Source organism: Octopus bimaculoides, chromosome 7 (genome assembly GCF_046866305.1).
Source record: "Octopus bimaculoides isolate indiv1 chromosome 7, ASM4686630v1, whole genome shotgun sequence".
In the NCBI taxonomy this organism is placed as follows: Eukaryota; Metazoa; Mollusca; class Cephalopoda; order Octopoda; family Octopodidae; genus Octopus; species Octopus bimaculoides.
The window spans coordinates 96,335,020-96,355,716 of record NC_142934.1 but is presented as its reverse complement, the minus strand read 5'-3'; the positions used below and the strand labels follow the sequence as shown (position 1 = coordinate 96,355,716).

Sequence of the window (20,697 nt, the reverse complement as noted above, 5' to 3'; positions counted from 1 at the left end):
TTATTTCTTGTCACACTGACACACACATATACATTGATTAATATATACTTGTATATACACCTAAATGCTGAAATACACAGTGAGTCTCATAGTTCCAGTGTTTGTTGATGCTCTTCTGATAAGACATCAACAAAGTAACAAACAAGAGCAAACCTCCTCAAACGAGACAGGGGTGTAGTCTTGAAGGAGGTGGCTTTATGTCAGGGGACGAGAGTATGATACTATGACAAAAGCAGGTGTCTATAGATGTGGATATACAGAGCTGACTCAGCTAGAAAAAGAGAGAAGATGGCAGTGAAGAGATATCGGGTTGTACCTCAAGCTACAAGACAGTGAATATCAGAGAAGTAGTAGAGAAGACTGGAAAGGGTAAATGGTCAAGTAGATTTGCAGGAATATAAAAAGTGGGCAGCAGATGGAATGAGAGGGAAAGGTGAAGGCAGTGAATGGTGAACACTGGTGGAGGCATAGTCACTGGTAAATATGAGTAGTGGTGGTGGGAAGAAGATGATGGCAATAATAGGAAACATATTGGAGCCTGGTGTTGCCATCCGGTTTCACCAGTCCTCAGTCAAATCGTCCAACCCATGCTAGCATGGAAAGCGGACGTTAAACGATGATGATGATGATGATGATGATGATAGGTAACTTGAAATGTGGTGGGTATGCAAGAGAAACAAGATTAGAGTTACATAGGGTTGAAAGAGTGAGTGATGAGCTTAGGTTGTGGGGGTGGGGGTGGACAGGGGAAAAGGAATGTTCAGTAGGAGTGTTCAGTCTGGTACCATCCAACCCATGCCCGTATGGACAACAGAAGTTAAATGATGATGATGATAAAGATGCAAAAAGAAATTATAATCAAATTAGTTAATAGTCTCTGTCTGACCAGAATGTGTTTATGTATGTGTGGAGAATGAAAGAGTCAAGAAAAGCAACAGATGTAAATGTTGGTCTCAAATTTTGGTACAAGGCCAGGGATTTGTGGTGGCGGGGGGGGGGGGTCGATTACATCAACCTCAGTGTACAAATAGTACTTATTTTATCAACCCAAAATGATATATGACAAAGCTGACCTCAGCAGAATTTGAACTCAGAACACAAATATAGATGAAATGCTGCTATGCATTTTGCCTGGCATGCCAACAATTCTGCTAGCTCACTGCCTTGCAACAGATATAAATATTGGTATTACCAAAGAAATTAGTGTGACATGCTGATTGTCAGATTCATATGTAAATATTATCTTTTACTTGTTTCAGTCATTATTAGACTGTGGCCTCACTGGGCACCACCTTGAAGAGCTTCTTTCAATTTCCATCTAACAAATCCACTCACAAGGCTCTGGTTGGCCCAAGGATGCAGTACAAGGCAGTTACCCAAAGTGCCATGCAGTGAGACTGAACCCAAAGCCATGTGGTTGGAAAGCAAGCTTCTTACCACACAGCCACTTCATGATTTTCTGATGGTGCAAATATAGGTGAATTATATATAAACATTCCATATATGTCTTGGGCAAGTGTCTTCTACTATAGCCTCAGGCTAACTAAAGCCTTATGAGTGGATTTGGTAGACAGAAACTGAAAGAATCCCATTGTATATATGTGTGTGTGTTTGTCCCCTCCACCATTGCTTGACAACCGATGCTGGTGTGTTTACGCCTCCCGTAACTTAGCAGTTCAGCAATAGAGAGAGACCGATAGAATAAGTACTAGGCTTACAAAGAATAAGTCCTGGGGTCGATTAGCTCGACTAAGAAAGGCGTGCTCCAGCATGGCCACAGTCAAATGACTGAAACAAGTAAAAGAGTAAAAGAGTATATATATATATATATATATATATATATATATACATATACATATATATATATATATATATGTAGAGAGAGAGAGAGAGAGAGAGAGAGAGACAGACAGACAGAGAGAGAGAGAGAGAGAGAGAGAGAGAGAGAGAGAAAGACCATATAAGGAAAATTTCAATCAGGCGGAACAGCAGAAGTTCCAAAAATGAAATAACTTTGTTGAGAATGTGTTTAGAAAATAAACACTTATTTTAAATGTCAATAAATCATGAAACAAAACAAACAAAAGTAAAAAAAAAAATGAAAACAAAAGGAAAGGATAAAAACCTGACTACTGTCAAAACTGAGAAAAAATTGATTTGCAAAGGCCAATGCAAGAACAATAATAATGATGATGATGATGTTTTTCCTATAGAATCTCTTCATAACCTTCCATTAGTTGTGCAGTAAAAAATCTTTTCTTTCCAACCTTCCAAAACTTTTTTTCCAGCAGAGTCATTCATATACACACACATACACACAAACATGGAGGCAACATTCAGTCCTACACACAATTTTCATAATGTCTGCTGTGCAAGAAAGACAGTCCGGGCATTCACAACAGGAAGCATCTTGGAATGACTCATAAATGGAAAGGAATTTCACCGCCTTCCATTTCTCTGCAACTCTCTTAAGCCTTTTCTATCTGCTTCCTCTTGTCCCCTTTCATTTATATATTTCTACATTTTTTTCCCCCCTTTTCTTTTCCTCTGATTGATTAGACAATGGAAAACATTGATGCCATTCAATAATGTATATACCAAAAACAGCAGTTCTTCCTTTCTACCATAGAAACTTCAAGGAATCCAAGAAGCAGCCTTCAAACCAATCACATTCCAAGTCATCAGTTAGCAACAAGGTCTTACTCAATGTATTTTCATACAATCATCATCATCATCAATAGCAGCAGCAAAATAATATCTAAAACACTTATACAGTTTTGTATGTTTTTTTTTTTTGTTTGGAAATGTGTTAATATATGCACTTACTTCTATGAATGCATATGTATGCCTGTAAATTTATCTATATATATATATATGTACGTATTTAGGGTTGTGTGAATGTGTGCTTATATGAATTTGTATTAATGGATACCTTGTGTATTTGTATATCTATGTATTGTCATAATAGTCATTATCACTTTCAACGTTGTCACTGAAGACATTATTGCTCACAGATGTACAAAAATCATAATGGGGCTTAAGCTGTTGACACTTAATTTTAAGAGTAATTTCTACTAAAGAATATGTTTCTTAAGAGAGGTCGTACTTGATGTTTCTAGAAACTATTGGTAAACTAGGATACACCAGTCATTTTATCCATTGCTACTACTGCTGCTACTTCTACTACCACAACACCTACATTTAATATGATTTATATCCACTGCGCTTCAGTCACTTCTTTCAGCCTCTGCCAAAATTAGAACGACCATGAAAAGGCATAAATAAATTTTTATTTATAATTATATATTATGAATATGGCAGCTCCAGAATAATTTCCCAGGTAAAAAGAACCCCATGCAGTTTCAAATTGCAGCCTTAATCTATCAACCTATATCAAAACTGTTACATAACAGATATCAGACAAACAATGTATTTCTAGGAATTCTTATTACATATAGTATTTTTAAAGCAAAATTATAGATACACACACACACACACACACACACACACACACACACACACACACACACACACAATCATCATCATCATCATCATCATTTACTGTCCATTTTCCATGCTAGCATGGGTATGACAGTTTAACTGGGGCTGATAAGCCTGAGAACTACACCTGACTCTGGTCTGTATTGTTTTAGTTTCTATGGCTGGATACCCTCCCTAATACCATCTACCCCACAGAGCGTATCAGGGTGCTTTCTACGTGTCACTGGCACAGGTGCCTTTTATGTGTCACCAGCACAGGTACCTTTTACAGGTCATCAGTATGTACATATGTATTAATATTTGCTTTCATGTCAAGTTACACACAAAACCAATTTCACATTAAAACCTAAAGATTACTCAATAGTTGTTATAGAATACATATATATATATATATACTTTACTATTTCACTTAGGCATTGTGTTACTAATAACCTGAGGTGTGTGTGTATATATATATATATATATATATAATATAATCCTGTGTGTGTATCAGTTTATATGCATGTTCATATTAATTTATATATTTTATATATATATATATATATATATATATATACAAAATGTACAGTATTATATACCCATCATGGATGATTTTGCCAGTTGGTTTCACATTAGGACTACAATGGAATAACAATCCAATTATATAACCTTACGCTCATCAGAGTTACCCGTTATGGAAGGGAATATGCTGACTGCTCTCTATTGTCAGAGGTGAATTGACACATCTGGTCTGTGGTTGCTATGAAAGAGATGGTGAAACAAAAAAGGGCAGGGGATTAGGCTATGAGTTATGTCCCTTAGTTGGATTCGCTGTGAAGCTGGGAAGAGTTATCTTGACGTGTATGTCGGAAATATGTGCATTATTAAGTGTGGGGATGGGGTATGTATAGTGGTGTCATCTATATAATTTTTTCCAGGAGTGTGCGTATTTATAATTGTGTTCATTACACTGTTTTCTTCCTGTATTGGTTAAGGTGTTTTATGTTAGCATGTAGTGTGTTATGCGTACGTGTGTGTGTGTGTGTGGGGGGGTCTATATATGTGGGAGTACAATGTGTGTGAAGGGGTATATGTTGGGGATGGTGGGAAACAGTCTATTTGGTGAGCTTATCTCCTTCTGTCATTGGACAGTGGCCATTCTGGGGTACTGCCTTGAAGGGTTTTAGTCAAACAAATTGGCCCCATTTCTTATTTTTATGCCTGGTACTTATTCTATCAGTTTCTTTTGCCAAACCACAAGTTACGAGTACATAAACAAACCAACAACAGTTGTCAGGTGCACACACACAAACACACACACACACACACACACACACACACACACACACTGATGCACAGATACAGTAGACTTCTTTCAGTTTCAATCTACCAAATCCGCTCACATGGCTTTGGTTGGCCCAAAACTTTAGTAGAAAACATCTGCCCAAGGCTCCACACAGTGGGACGGAACCCAGGACCAAATGATTGGGAAGCAACACTGATACATATTTGTATGCATGTATATTGATACCTCTTTGTCTCAACATTGTGTGATAGTTGTAAGTAAGGGTCTCCATCGCTTGAAGGGTGTCATTCGTTTCCAGTCTTCTGTGAAAAAATTTTTGGGTCAGGTGGAAATATCACCTCACCTGGAAGCAAGCGGCTGTTATATTCAGGCATATTCATTAAATTTGAATCCAAACCCTTCATTAAACCCCTGGTGGCCAGATTGTTCTCATTCTGTAATTTACTAGTTACTCTCTTATTTGTAATTTACATACATATGTACATATATATACATGATTAGATGTATGCATGCATAAATATATAGATATGTATATATGTGTGTATGTGTGTGTGTGCATGCATGCGCACACAGTCTTGTTTCCATTTGCAGCTATTATGAAGGTGGGGGATAGTTTTTTTTAAGTTGTATATGTGATGCTATCTTATTTAACCATTTGCTACAGTAAGTCTTCCTTCATTGCATTGACTTGTATAACAACTGGAAAATATAGATTTGAAATGTATTAAATATATATCAGGTCCACTGAAGCATAACACATATGTTAATACTTAAGTATCATCAAGTTTCATGTGGTCCATAGAAAATACCATCTTGGCAACTGTAAGTGTTAATATTTTATTCGGCTGTATGCAGCAGCTGTCAGCACTCATAAAGATGATGAGATATAACTATTATCTCTATCAACTTATAAGATTCAGTAAAATGAGTTAACAAGGGAACTTCAATATGCTTGCTCAACTTACTAGAAATAGTGACCCTCTCACACCTAGCTATCTTAATAAAGAACACATGGCCTAATAAAAGTTTCTTTCACATCTGAATATAACAGAATGTTCTCTGAATGAAATGCCTATAATTTGAGGCATGTTTGATGTAGATTGAACAATGGCAGATAAAAGACATAACAACTTGTCAGTCAAACTCTTAAGAGAAAACGAGATTTTACAATAACACACCTCCATTCATTAATCACTTTCTCTCTCATTTGTATATGTGGTTAGTTATTACAAATAGACCAGTATTCTAACATTTTATTTATTAAAGTTCCAAAGTAGGCAACAGGATATTCTGTTCTCAGCTAAAACATTTTCAATTGTAAATATGTGAAAGTGATATCAAAAAGTTTCTGAACTAATTATGTTTTAAAAAAAAAAAAAAGAACTTATTTACTTAAGCTTTAACATCATCTCCTTTTAAATTATCACCTTGCACAGTAATACACTGGTACCAGCATTCCTGCCACTTTGATACCACCTCATAAAAACAATAGTTCAATACTTTTGAACATGATCAGGAGTAGATCACAAGTAAAATGTAAACCAAGCCCCTCTGCTCATTTAATTGATCCTTTGCAATAATATTCTGAATATGTCTGTTTATATGTGTAAGCATGTGTGTGTGTGTATTCATGTAGGCATGATTTTAGAACAAATTTCTTCAAAATTTAGGTTTCAACACATACACACATATATAGCACAACAAATGGTATATATTGCAAATACATGATATGGTGTGCTTATATCTTGTGTTCTGCATAGATAATATTGAAAATATAATACAAATGCAAAACACATTTGAAGAGATAGAAAACACTTTTTAGAGATCTCTAGTCAATATTGAGGGACTGAAGAATTTTAAGTAGTTTTGATATATAACACAGCTACAAAACAGTCATATAAGTAATAAAGTGGAATGGGAGAATAAATGAGAATGACAGACAGAGAGAGATATAAGATCAATTTCAATATTGTTCAAAAGAGAAGGAGTGTCATTTGGAGGTGTGTTGTTTTTCAAGAAAATACTCTTATCAACTCTTTGAGGTATTGGCCTCTGTTTATCTATGTGAGTGCATTAGCCATTAGTTCAAATTTCCATATTTTATTCATGTCTGAAAATGCACACATAATGCACATGATATAGCAGACACTCACATTTTGAAATCATAATACAGGATAAATAACATGTAGGTTTAGAAATTTTAAATGTACTGCTAACAACAACATTAATTTAGATTGTAGAGTATGAAACATAAAAACTCATGTAACAGATACATAGTAAGGAAACAAAATATTTTAAATTCATAGATTGTTATTTGGATATCAGTTGAAGTAGAATTTATATGAAAATTGCCGACTATCTGCAAAGTGGTATATGTATACATATATCATCATCATCATTTAATGTTCGCTTTCCATGCTGGCATGGTTTGACTGAAAACTGGTATACACAAGCACATTCAAACACACTAACACACTCACATACAGAGAAAACATGTGTATGTCTGTGTTTGTGTATGTCTGAGAGAGAGAGAGATAGACAGATACAGAGAGACAGACAGACAAATTTAATCCCCCAAATCTCTTAGCTACTTTATTTTAAAAGTTTGTGAAATTCCTGTATGTTACAACAGTCAATTACTAATTTACTTTTCTAATTAATTATATTGAACATTTTACTCCTAAAAATAATTATAAATAGCAGTTTGCATTAAAATGAATTAAACATCTAAAAGTGTATTTGCAGACAATAAAAATTGTTCATTGCCTTTTTTTTTTTCCTTCATACACTAGGAACACTGTGTGCGTGCATATGCACACACGTGTGTGTGTGTATGAGTGTGTGTGTGCTCACGCATGCTTGCATGTGTCCACATGTTAATAAATTGTGAAATTGTATATGATGAATGACTACCTTAGAAAAGTCAATTAATTTTATCATCTGTTCAGAAGTTAATGTGGCAGTCATTATTGAAATCTTCAGAAAGAAGTATGATAGCTACCTGATAAGGGACAGGTGCATGTTGTGAAGTTAATAGTAACTAAATTTTTATCTGCAAAAATAATAGCTTAACTGTGGTAATAGCCTAGATTTTATAACTATAAAACTGACCAATTTAAGACAGTAAGCTAATCTGGTCTTGCATAATGAAATTCCATTAACCTTTTTTTACAATATCATCCCAATTGTTTATTTTTCTAAATTCCTTATTGCATATGCACAAGAATCATATTAATTCCATTAATGGTACCTATCCATATCCACATGGAACAGTTAGGATGATTCAGCTAGCAACAGCAACTAATTCTACACAAAGAATTCAAATGACTGACCCCCTCACAGGGACAAATAGTATCTGACATTGTGATTGGTTTTGTATATCTACAAATGTTTAGTTTACATATTTTAAAACCTATATTTACTTCGATGTGCAAACCTGTAAATGGATATTCGTCACCCACATCAAGGATGTATCTATTTTCATGCAAAGTCTATGAAAGAGCTCAACAGACTTAGATAAAGCTAGAGTAATAATATATGTTAATTAAATGAATTTGAAAAGTAAATCAAAGTATGCATATTAAAATAGAATACTCTGGAAATAATTGTTCTTTTGAGATAAGCTCATTAAATAATGATTTTTAATGATAATAAATAACATTTAATAAGATACACATGTATTCACATCATCATCAAGACTGTAAGAGAGAGAGAGACAGAGGGAGGAGAGATGTTTGAAATAAAGATGCCCGAAATTGTTGTAGCTAGTTTGATGTAGAGAAACTTACTCCAAGGGAATTTTTGCTTGAAACTTACTTTATATCTTTGGATTAATAACTTGTTTTTTTTTTTTTTTTTTTTTTTTAATTATTTATTTATTTATTTTTTTGTTCTGTGTCAGTTACTAATGTATATAAATGAGTTTATTTCCAACAAGTATATCACTTGCAGTTCTGCTGGTGAAATGAATACACATGCATATCGCTATAGACATTTATCATAAAGAAACAATTATGTCTTAGATGAGAAAAAGTATACATATTTTATTGTAATACATATGGCTTAATTTACTCTACAGTTCATTCAGTTTACATTACATATTTTATATCTTAATAATACCTATATGTATATTATATAAATAGACAAACGTATACAATTACGTACACCTATGTAATTGCATATAAACATATACATATGTATGTGTGCATGTGTGTGCATGAATGTGTGTGTGTATGTTATATGTGTTTATGTGTGTGTGTGTTAAATGTGCTTATGTGTGTGTGTGTAAATATGTATGTATGAATGTATGTATGTACTTTGGAGAAATTAACAAAAGCAACAGCCAAATTCTGATGAGACTCTCAATCATTTTCCTGTGATTACCAGACTGGCTATGAAAATCATGTTAGTTGTACAGACAGCATTGATTCATTAATGCTGCTGAAGAGTATATGAAAACAACACTTTAACCTGCACTTTCCAGCAACAGAAGCAAAGTGACATATCTCTACTATTGCTGCAGATGGCCTTGTAACTCTTGTTTATTTATACAATGACATCAATGCTTGCACCTTTCCCCTGCTGTAGGATGTTCCCAACAGCCCCAAATTTTCTAATATTGGTAGATGTTATGCATGTGTATATATATATATATATATATATATACTACTCAGGAAGAGACTATTCTAGAGTACATTCTGCCTTATCTTCGAAACGTCGAGTTAGAATAGGGGCAGCTGATGAAGGAATAATTCCAAGTGGCTTTCTGTTTTCCTATGTGTTCGTTTCGTTGTCTGTAGTTCATTGTTCTAACGTCCTGTACCCTGATATGCATCTATATACACATGTAGATGTAAGTATGTACATATATGTGTGTATACATGCATATATATTCTTTGTATTATATACATATGGTGCAAGCATTGATGTCATTTATGATAGCTACCTGATATATATATCGGCAATCTTTCCATAATGGGCATTATGTCCATATGTCTGTCCATCTCTTTGTCTGTTCCCTGTTCACGACCAGATGGCTGGGATTACAAAGACAGTTGTCAGGAAGGTTTTAGCATTAAAAAAGTCAGAAAATATGATTATTTCATGGATATCGATTTTGGAATTGAGAAACCACCTTCGCATTTTTATTAAAAATTCCCTGACCATGAGTAATTCTGGATTTTCATTGTATAGTTCATGGCCCCATCACAGATATGAAGGGGGTCGCAAGGACAGTTAATAGTGAAAATAAAATGGGAAAAGTGTCGTGTGTAATTATTTAGTGGTTATTGACGAGTGTCAGTCTCAAGTAGGATTCGAAATGGCTAATCAAAGTGGCTGTTGCCATCACAGCTTTGTCGATCAAGATAACCCATGGTACCAGAACATCCAGACATTATTCACATAGAACAGTGAGAGGTTAGTCTTAGTTTGATTTTTTGCAACCCTAGATCCACTCACACATTCACAGCAAACAAGGCTCAGAACCAGACTTTAGATTGTGTAGTTGTATTTTTACTCAGTCCGATGTTTACACACGGCCAGTTATACGTCGCTATGAGAAGAGCAACGGACTCCAGTAATTTGAAAATTAGTGTCGACCAAACAGAAAATATCATCTACAAAGAAGTTTTGTAATTATGTTGATATTATCAAAAGGAATGATTCATAATTTAAATAAGGAAATTTGTGAAGTTTGAATGTATAAACAAGTATAAAATAATGCAAACAACTAAAATAAAAGTATATCTAAATAGCATGTTCTTCTTAATACTTTTTATGTAGTGGTCAAAAGTTATGGCTTTCTTTAAGAATGGTCCACATAACCATTCATGATACAGAGGCTGGGAGCCTATTTCAGATCGTGAGTGAATCGTCATCACATGTCAGTCGCAAACAAGACTAGTTGCAATAGAATGCTGTATCACCAACAATAATGTGATTACTCTAAGACATCACCCAGTAATCTATCAAGTCCATTCACACATTTCTCAATGCATACAGCTGTTATGACTTGCTTCCCTCATTTCATGCCTCCATCATAGAAGGGTAGATTTGCTTGTAATAATAATAATGATTATTTTCATGAAGTTGCATAGTATTACCTTCAATTCTTTTTACATATATATATACAGCCTTACAGAGCCCTACATAGGTCATGAGAAATATTTCCATTGCCTGCAGAGCAGCAACAATACTTGCCATCATAATTACTACTCTTGCCATCTTATACATGGGCCCCACCTACAATGTAGATAGCAGCTCTAGGACGGATAACTGACAAAAACATATGTATGAAAGCATCTCTTTATGTAGGTCAAATTAATAGCATGAATGTAATATTTTTTCGATAACCTTTTAATAACCTGTATGGAAAGTATGAATATGTACTTAAATGGGTGTTCAGTTGTGCACATAGGTGTGTATTTGTGAGATGTATGGAAATGCGTATAATAAATCAATATGGAGGCCACTATATAGATGTTGTATGTCCACATATACAGTTATCAATTGAGAGTACGTTGGTGCAGAAAACAAAATATGAATGAAAACATATGGATTTATATGTTTACAATTGTGTGTGTGTGCACATACATACATATCTTCACATGAACACGTACATCTGAAAATATTCATTATATACACACATCATGTGTGTTTGTGCCTAACTGCTAATGTTGTTGTTCATGGCTGGTTAGTAACTCATACACACATTTAGGTGCGTGTGTGTATGTATTTGAATGAGAGTTATAAGAAAAATACTGTGTTCCTTTTTGTGAGTGTGTGTAAATGAATGAATTCTTCAGTGATGTTCAAAATAATATCCTCTCAATGGATATGTGTTTGCATGTGGTGATTGTGTGAGTGTAGGCTATCTGCATACGTGTGTATGTGCATGAGTGCATGTATGTCTGTGTTCACATGATCTGTGTGTGAGGTTGTGTTCATGCAAGTTTCATAATTAAATTTGAAAAATCAATACTAAAGACTTTTGTGAAAGCATTGAAATGTTTTTTCAATGGAAAAAATAATGTAAAAAATAAATACAAGAGAGAGGTAGGGTGGGGAGAAAATATTATATTGAGAATCATCATCATCATCATCATCATCATTCTCAATATAATAGCTAATGCTGTTGTTGTTTTTGTTGTTCCTGTTGTTGATCAGAATCAATGAAAGCTGCAGGACTTGTTAGGGAAAAGTCATTTTCCAGAAATTCTACAGAAGAACAGAACAGAGATGTGGAGGTGTAAAAATGGAAGATGACATAGATAGTTGTAATATTGGTAATGATGGTGATGATGATGATGATGGTGGTGGTCATGGTGGTGGAGGTGGTCGTCATTATAGTAGTGGTGGCAGTGATGGTAGCAGTGGTGATGGTACTGCTAGTAATGGTAGTGGCGATGTTAGTTAAGAGAGTGTATCAGGGTGGGAGTTGAAGAGAGTAGAGAGGGAGGGAGAGAGAAAGAAAGAGAGTGTGTGTGTGTGTGAGAGAGAGAAAGAGAGAGATGAGAAAAGTTAAGAGTGTGAAAAAAGAGAAATTATACAGAAAAGCATAAGAATTAATTAAACAAAATCAAATAAGATAGAAATAAAACAACAGAATATAAAATAGAATGAAATAAAAAACAAAAGTGAACAGAAGACATATACATGTGAAAGAGAAATAAAGCAGGAATAATAATTACAACAATAACAAGAAAAATAAGAGATGATAATAATAATAATAATAATAATAATAATAATGATAATAATAATAATGTGTGTGTAGTATGGAATGTGTAGGTGGGGGAAGAAAGAAATATGAAAAAGAAATGAAAAAATACAAAACAAGACATAAAAATGTGTAGCTGTTATTTCTAATCGATTGTTGGATCGATAGAACGAAATCAATAAATTCCACGTTGAACAATTTATGGAAGAAAGTTGATACGGAGATTCAGCCATAAAAGAATTCAGTTGCAATAACTAATAGAAATAAGAGACAATGATGGTGATGCCGATGATGATGGTGATGCCGATGACGACGACGACGGCGACGGCGATGAGGAGGAGGAGGAGGAGGACAACCATGATGCTAACAATAGAAAGAATAACAATAATTATTATTATTTCTTACTTTGGCACCAGACCAATTGCATAGATAACATAAGACAAAACCAAATGAGCCCCAGTAATATAACTGGTATTTTTTGATCATTCCTCTCTACCACTGTAATGTTGACCACTGCTAGAAGGATCAAACACAAATTTGAATTTTCATTTAAGAAACTTGAATATTTTCAGGCATTTTTTTCTGTCAATTTTTTTTATGTGCTGCATTAATCATCCGACCAATAAAGAAACCACCATGTAGTAGTTTCACTTGCTAGAAATAGAAGCCATATCTCCTCATATAACAACCTAACCTCTTCAAAAAGGAAAAGATATGCATAGTAATGCAGTTCGAGAATTCCATATTTGGAAAAGACAGGATGGTCATGGATTTGCTTTGATCAGAGTTTTGCTTGATGAGAGATAACCTGGTACTAAACAATATTAACTTCTCCCCATCCTCATCATTGTTTCAAATGTTATTTGTCCCCCCATCCGTATCACTTGGCCACTTCTTAGTATGCCTTAATATTATCTTCAAAGAAATTAATTTGATACTTTTTTCCATTTTAAAACTGGAAACTGTTTCAAGTGTCAAGCATTAAGGAGAGTAAGTTAAATGGATTTATCACTAGAGTAAATGACCAAGAACAAGCACAGGAATAATAACAACACTGAGTAAATTCATTTTCCCATTGACACAAGGCCTTGAATCTGTCTAGGGATCTACAGACCCCTAAACAGATTAAATCAATACCACTTTATTACTGTTGTTCATTTATTAATCTCTCAGGGATGAAAAGCAAAACCAAATGCAATAGGATTTGAAACCAAAACTTACCAACTTACCAACACTCTACTACACTGGCCATCATCCATCCTTTTATTACAAACAAGTAAGATGATGATGATGATGATGATGATAAGCATGATCAAGATAGCTCTGCCAAACTTGCTGGAGGCACAGCTTTCAGGATCAACTCTTTCTTAGTTATTTAAAACCTCAAGTCAATTCAACTCAAATCACAATATTAAACTTCTACAGGGCAACCATGACATGAGACCGAGAGACAAAAAAGAACTATTTAAAAATAAACAATAAATAAAATATAAACTGCTTAAATAATACTTTATTTTTGTATTTGGTTTGCAAGATTCTTGATGTGAATTTGTATGTTGAAACAAATCTTGAAATGTCTTGGGAGGGTCATTACACTAATATTAACAGCAAATGCATTGGTTCAGTATCACTTCTTTATTTGTAGTCAGTTGATTAAAAATCTAACCACCTAACTAATTGACCATTTGTTTAATGTGCTGGTTAAACAATCAATCAGGTGTTTGTCAAAGTTCTTTTGTTGCCAATCACAAGCTCTTCAAGGTCTATTCTGAATCTTAAATTATACTTATTGTTGAACAGACATAGAAAACGTCCAGTGAAACTGAGAGGTTGTTTCTGAAGATGATGATGACAATGTAATGTGAATGATGTATGTATATGCAGTAAGTTCACTTAAGAAATATATGAAATGCATATGCATATGACTGTTGCATGCAAAGTTACTGTACAGCTTGTACACATGCAAACAAACATACAAAACAAAAACTGAAATTTGCTGCAACAGCTGAATGGCTGTTATAACATAAACAAGACTGGCCTCTGTTGTATTATGTGAAGTCCATGTAGACACCAGTCTTAACATGGTTCAATCAACTTGTATCACTAATACTAGCATGGACACACTCATTGATTCCCTTTGATTCAGTACAAAGCTTTTTAGGGGTTTTAGTGGTTTGCTTCTCTCTGGTCTATATTGATTTCCCCCCCCCCCCCCATTATTTGAGACTCACCTAATCACACACACAGATATGAGGATAAGAAAGACATGTTGTTAGCCTTCATCCTAATGAAATTCAGACTTGAAAATCTGTGATTTAGACAAATTTTTATCAGATTTAGATGATGACTTATTATCTTCACCAGTTTTAATGTTACCATCATCATCAGTTTGAAAGTTAGAATTCCCAACATCATCATAGCAGCAGCCTATCACCACCACCACCACCACCATCATCATCATTATGGTCAACATAATCACCATCACTAGTTACCCTGTCACCAACACCATTAACATCAATCTTATTGTCCTCGGCAGCCATACAACTGTTGTTGTCATCAGTCTTTTTGTCATCGTTAGTTTTATTTCTTTATTTTCTCTTAGTATGGATGATTAAATAGGTTTTCATTTAACTTTAATCAAGCTTACCAGCCTGTTTCACTAGTTAGGTCTCTCTCTCTCTCTCTTTCTCTCTCTCTTACATACATACATTTGTATGTACAATATATATATATATATATGTATATATATATATATATATATATATATATATATATATATATATATATTTCAATGTAATTAGGCAAGAGTGTTCATAGTTTTCCAACATACAATTATATTTTGAAGCTGATTTTGAAGCTGAAATTGAATTTTAAGCAATCTAAATTCTTCTCTAAGGCCATGTTGTTTATTGTTTTTTTTCGTTCAATCCAACTATGTAATAAATGCATCCATTGATGTAGTTGTATATTAAAACATTGAAAATTATCATCAAAGTGGGTTAGCTTGCTGATTCTATAGAACAGGAGCTAATTGATCAAATATTCATATTCCAATCACCAGTGTTGCATTTGGGGCCAATTATCATACAATCCAGACGATGTTGATATAAATACATTTATTTTATTAAAAAAGGAGTTGAGCACTAACTTATAAATATTTTGATATATTGCTGTTCTCGAATTCTTCCATGCATACAATGAATTCTTCTTTGAATGATTAGATAAAATTTTGTATACGTCATTCCCTTAATTGGTATTGGAAAATGGTAAGGATGATAAGAGTGTTTTGCTATTCAAATATGCCTACCAACTAATTAAATTCTGAAATCCTGACCCAACCTGACTCAAGTCTTCATTCTCATGTTTTCAGTGTGGCACAAATGACTTACAGTAATAGATATCTACATATATTGCCCCTGATGAAGAGGATTGACCTGCAAGAGCCCTTTGCCAGGGTCCTATGAAAAGCACTCCTGCTTGTACCATGTAAAAATGCTTGTGTTGGTGGCTACATTCAAAATACCCAGCACACATTGTAAAGCAATTGGCATTAAGAAGGGCATCCAGACACAGAAACCAAACCAAATCAAACTGGAACCTGATGCAGTTCTCTTGCTTGCCAAATCTAGTCAAACTATCCAACACATGTCAGCATGAAAAACAGACGTTAAAGAATGATGATGATGATGATGATATATATATATATATATATATATATATATATATATATATATACACACACACACATATATTTGTATATATATACATCATCATTATTGGTTAACATCCATTTTCCATGCTGGCATGGCTTGGATGGTTTGATGACAGAAGCTGGCCAATCAGGGAGTTGTCCAGACTCCCAACTGTCTGTTGTAGCATCGTTTCTATGACTGGATGCCCTTCCTGACACCAACCACTTTACAGAGTCGGATTGGTGCTTTTCATGTGCTACCAGCACAGGTGCATCTATACAGGACTGGCATAAGTGCATTTTATGTGGCACTGGCACCTGTAAAGGACCAGCCAGTATATCTATGAATGACAGCAATTTTATTTAGCTTAATGCATGTTCTCAAATGCAACAAATCGCCTTAGTCCCAGTGTATACACACACATATACACACATTTAGTATAAGGAACCAACTATGTCATCATCACCATCTTAATGTTGATTCCCTTGAAACATCTTGTGTTTTTGATTTTGCTCAGTAAGTCAGAGGATGAAGTGTTCAACACCATAATGATAATGATAATGATAATTAGGTTCTCTTGTTTGCACATAATTGAATACATTCATGTCAGGATGACATATTCATTAAAAGGGTTAATGAGAATTAAGATGTTTGTTTTATATTCTGTGAGTAGACCTTGATAAAATTTCTTTCCTCAGAAAAATTGGTGTAAATTTTGTTTATATTTAGAGGGGGAAAAAATAACAAAGAAAAAGGTTAGAATTAGAAACAAAAAAATAACACAAATACTTAAGGAAAAAAAAAGCTTATTAGCTGCAGTTATCTTTATATTTCAGGAGAGGACTGTATACTTCAGATCATTAAATGATAACACCGTTGCCTCTGGTTTATAAAAGAAAAGATGCTCACATGTAGAATATTCTCTCTCTCATTTCTTAAACCAAACATTAAGAAAACCAAGAATCAGATGCATAAATAAAGTCTGTATGATATTGAATACGTTTTCCCTTGTTTATATGCTCAGATACATGTGGAAAAAAGGAAAAAATGAAAGCAAGAAATAAACTCCTTGGACTTAGGAAAACTACAGGGAAACATAGGGGGCGGGGGAAATATGAGAAATAGAGAGAAGAAAATGAGATGCAGTTGTGAGGGGATAGGTACTAAAAGAGAGACAAAAAGAATGAGAGAGAGAGAGAGATGAAGGTGACAATTTTTTCAAGGGCCAACGATTAGAAGGTGTTAGAGAGGGATAATGGAGGTCATTCTTAATGTAAACCATTTAAGTTAGAGGAAAAGAGGGAAAAAACAGTGATAGCTAAGAAACAATAAAGTGGGGTTAACATACAACACTGGGGTCCAAAGAAATAAATTCTAGATTTTATAATCTAAATGGATCAATAAAATGAGATGAATATAGTGATTGCCACTCTCCATTGGTTTGAAGCGATATCACAGAAGATTTCATCTTAATGGATTTTAGCTAAGGATAGAGTTGCAGACAGCAGTGTAAATTAGTGAAATATATATTTCTGAAGCTACTGTTACTAGTTCCAACTACTCAGGCTGCTGTTAAAAGAAAAAGAAAAAAACGTATAAAGATTAGGAGCAATGCGAGTACATAGTGTAAAGTGAGCTTGATTAAATTATGCAGTTGGATCTATTCCTATAATGATTTTCAATCAATGGACTGTGACCACAGTGAAGCATAGCCATCTGCAGAGTAACCAGCTCCACTAGTTATTGGTCTCAAGAAGATGAAAGGCAAAGTAGATCTGGGAGGTATTTGAATTCTTGATGTAAAGGAACAAAATACAAATATCAAACTGGTTCACTTGAATTCTCCACATCCTGCCATACCCTCCACTCTTGTATATATCTGAATAATGTGTTACTTGTCAATAATTGTCAACGCTCAATTAAGCATTCAGAAGTATAAAGCAATATTTCATTTTTTGCCAATGTGCAGAGTATGCAAGAGATTACTGAATAACCACAAATATATATATATATATATATATATATATATATATATATATATATATATATATATTAAAAGTAGCGCCACCTATAATCCTAACCTCTACTAAAAATCTAAGAATTTTGTCCAAATATTACGGTATTTATTAGATTTATATTCATGAAGGTCTTATAGCTTTTGTTGTCATTGTCGTGCATCAAAATATTCACATGTTGGCTACTGACATACAAAAGAAACTAACCTTCAAAATTTGACCACCACAAACAAATCAACATCCGACTGCTTGTTCAAAGTGGTTATCACAAACTTTACAATTGCAGACCACTAGGCTTCTCTACCCTTTTTCTTTTTATGACCAGAAACCTAAAACTGTTTAGCAGCAGCAAGATGGTAGAATTGTTAGTGCAGTCGATAAAATACTTAGTACCATTTCTTCTGGCTCTCTATAGTCAGAGTTCAAATGCCACTGAGGTTGATTTTGCCATTCATCCTCTTGGAGGTTGATGAAATAAAGTTTTCTCTGCTACATTTCCTTTATCCTATTACGCTATGTCCTGAGTTCCAGCACTCCAATGATGCATTTTATAATTGGCATAAGAGAAATAAATATTGAAACTTATGGCCATTCTTTGTATCATTTGCTAAACACTGATGGGGGGGGGGGGGCAGGGGGCAGGGATTTGATAAGATCTTATAATCCTACAAGAAATTGTTAATTCAAGCAGTTAATTTGATGAAACACATGTATTGTTTATAAAGCATAAAATACTAAATATATCTTTTTGTATTTTATATTATTCTTCTTATTTACAAGAAGAAGAAGGCTGCTGCTGCTGCTGCTGCTGCTGCTGCTGATGATGATGATGATGATGATAATAATAATAATGATAATAATACTGACTCGATCTCACCATTGCTTTTCTGCATTGCTTTGACTCCACAGACAAACTTGCTAAATAAAATTACCTAGGGTTACAAATGCTACGGAAAAACAATAAACCATCTCCTATACATGGATGACTTTAAAATTTTCACAAAAAACACCACAGAACGGAGAAACCTTCTTCAGTTTCAGCAAAGACACTGGGATGAGCATGGGGCTGAACAAAATATGAAAAAGTGACATTGAGCAGAGACAAGTTAATCAACACTGACGACACTCAAGACACAGAAATCAGAGAATTAGACCATAATCACCCATACAAATATCTTGGAATGGCAGAAACAGCTAAAATACAGCAGACGGAAATGAAAGAGAAAATCAGGAGAGAGTATTACAGAAGAGTTAGACTAATATTAAACATTGAACTTAATGCTGAAAATAAGATAATAGGGATAAACATACTAGCCATACCAATCATAAATTACAGCTTCAACATAATAAACTGGAAGATTAGTGAATTGAGAAACTTGAGTAGGAAAACCAGAAAACTATTAACAGCATTCTGAAGTCACTACTTCAAAGCAGATATGGACAGAATATATCTACCCCACTCAGAAGGAGGCCATGGTCTAATGCAGGTAGAGAATTACTATGAAATAACAACAGTTGGATTAGAAAAGTACTTAGAAACAAAATGTGGAAGACTACTACATGTCGTAAAGCAGCATGAAGAAAGAAAATGCTTTTCTCTGTACACAAGGAGGTAACAAAATACAAAACAGAAACAAACTACTCTGATACACTGATCTCAGATGACAACGTAGCAGAAATGGTCAAAGAAACAAAAAAAAAAAACAACATGAAAACAGAACTAAAAAATATAGTAAGGAAGAAATGGAGAGAAAAAAAATCACTCTATGGACAATAGCCTGCAAGGCTTGACAGAGAAGCAATAAAAGCCAACAATGGCTCACAAGTTCTGGACTAAAAACTGAAGCAGAAGGTCTGTACAAGACTGCTTGACCACAAACAACTATACAAGCAAAACAATGAAAACAGGCCCTAACACCAAATACAGAACAATGAGACAATAAAAATTTGCCTGAAACTATCAAATGTTGAATACAATAAGGACAATAATGATTTCAAATTTTGGCACAAGACTAGCAGTTTAGGGGTAGGGGCGATGTCGATTACATCGACCCCAGTCCTCAACTAGTACTTATTTTATTGACCTGGAAAGGATGAATGGTAAAGCTGACCGTGGCAGAATTTGAACTCAGAACATAAAGGCAGATGAAATAGTGCTAAGCATTTTGCCCAATGTCCTAACAACTTTGCCAGCTCACTGCCTTAATAATAATAATCCTTTCTACTAGAAGCTCATGGTCTCAAATTTGGGGGAAGGGATTAAGTCGATTACATCGACCCCAGTGCATAACTGGTACTAATTACTTTGACTCTAGTTTGATAGAATTTTTTCTCTATTTTACAAGACTGATGATGAGAGGCGGGTGGTGGTGGAATGAGCATTATTTATCCACTCAACATTTTATCACCTCCTCCTTCTTATTATAGGAGTTGTTGTATTACTTAGTTTTATTTGTTATTCTGGCATTTCATTTTTAAACAGTTATT

At 34.2% G+C, this 20,697-nt stretch overlaps 1 protein-coding gene across 35 annotated transcripts in view; it reads right to left on the bottom strand.

Moving 5' to 3' along the window:
* LOC106883309 (teneurin-m) overlaps positions 1–20,697 on the bottom strand; it is a 572,946-nt gene that overhangs the window by 254,800 nt on the left and 297,449 nt on the right. The window lies entirely within an intron of this gene.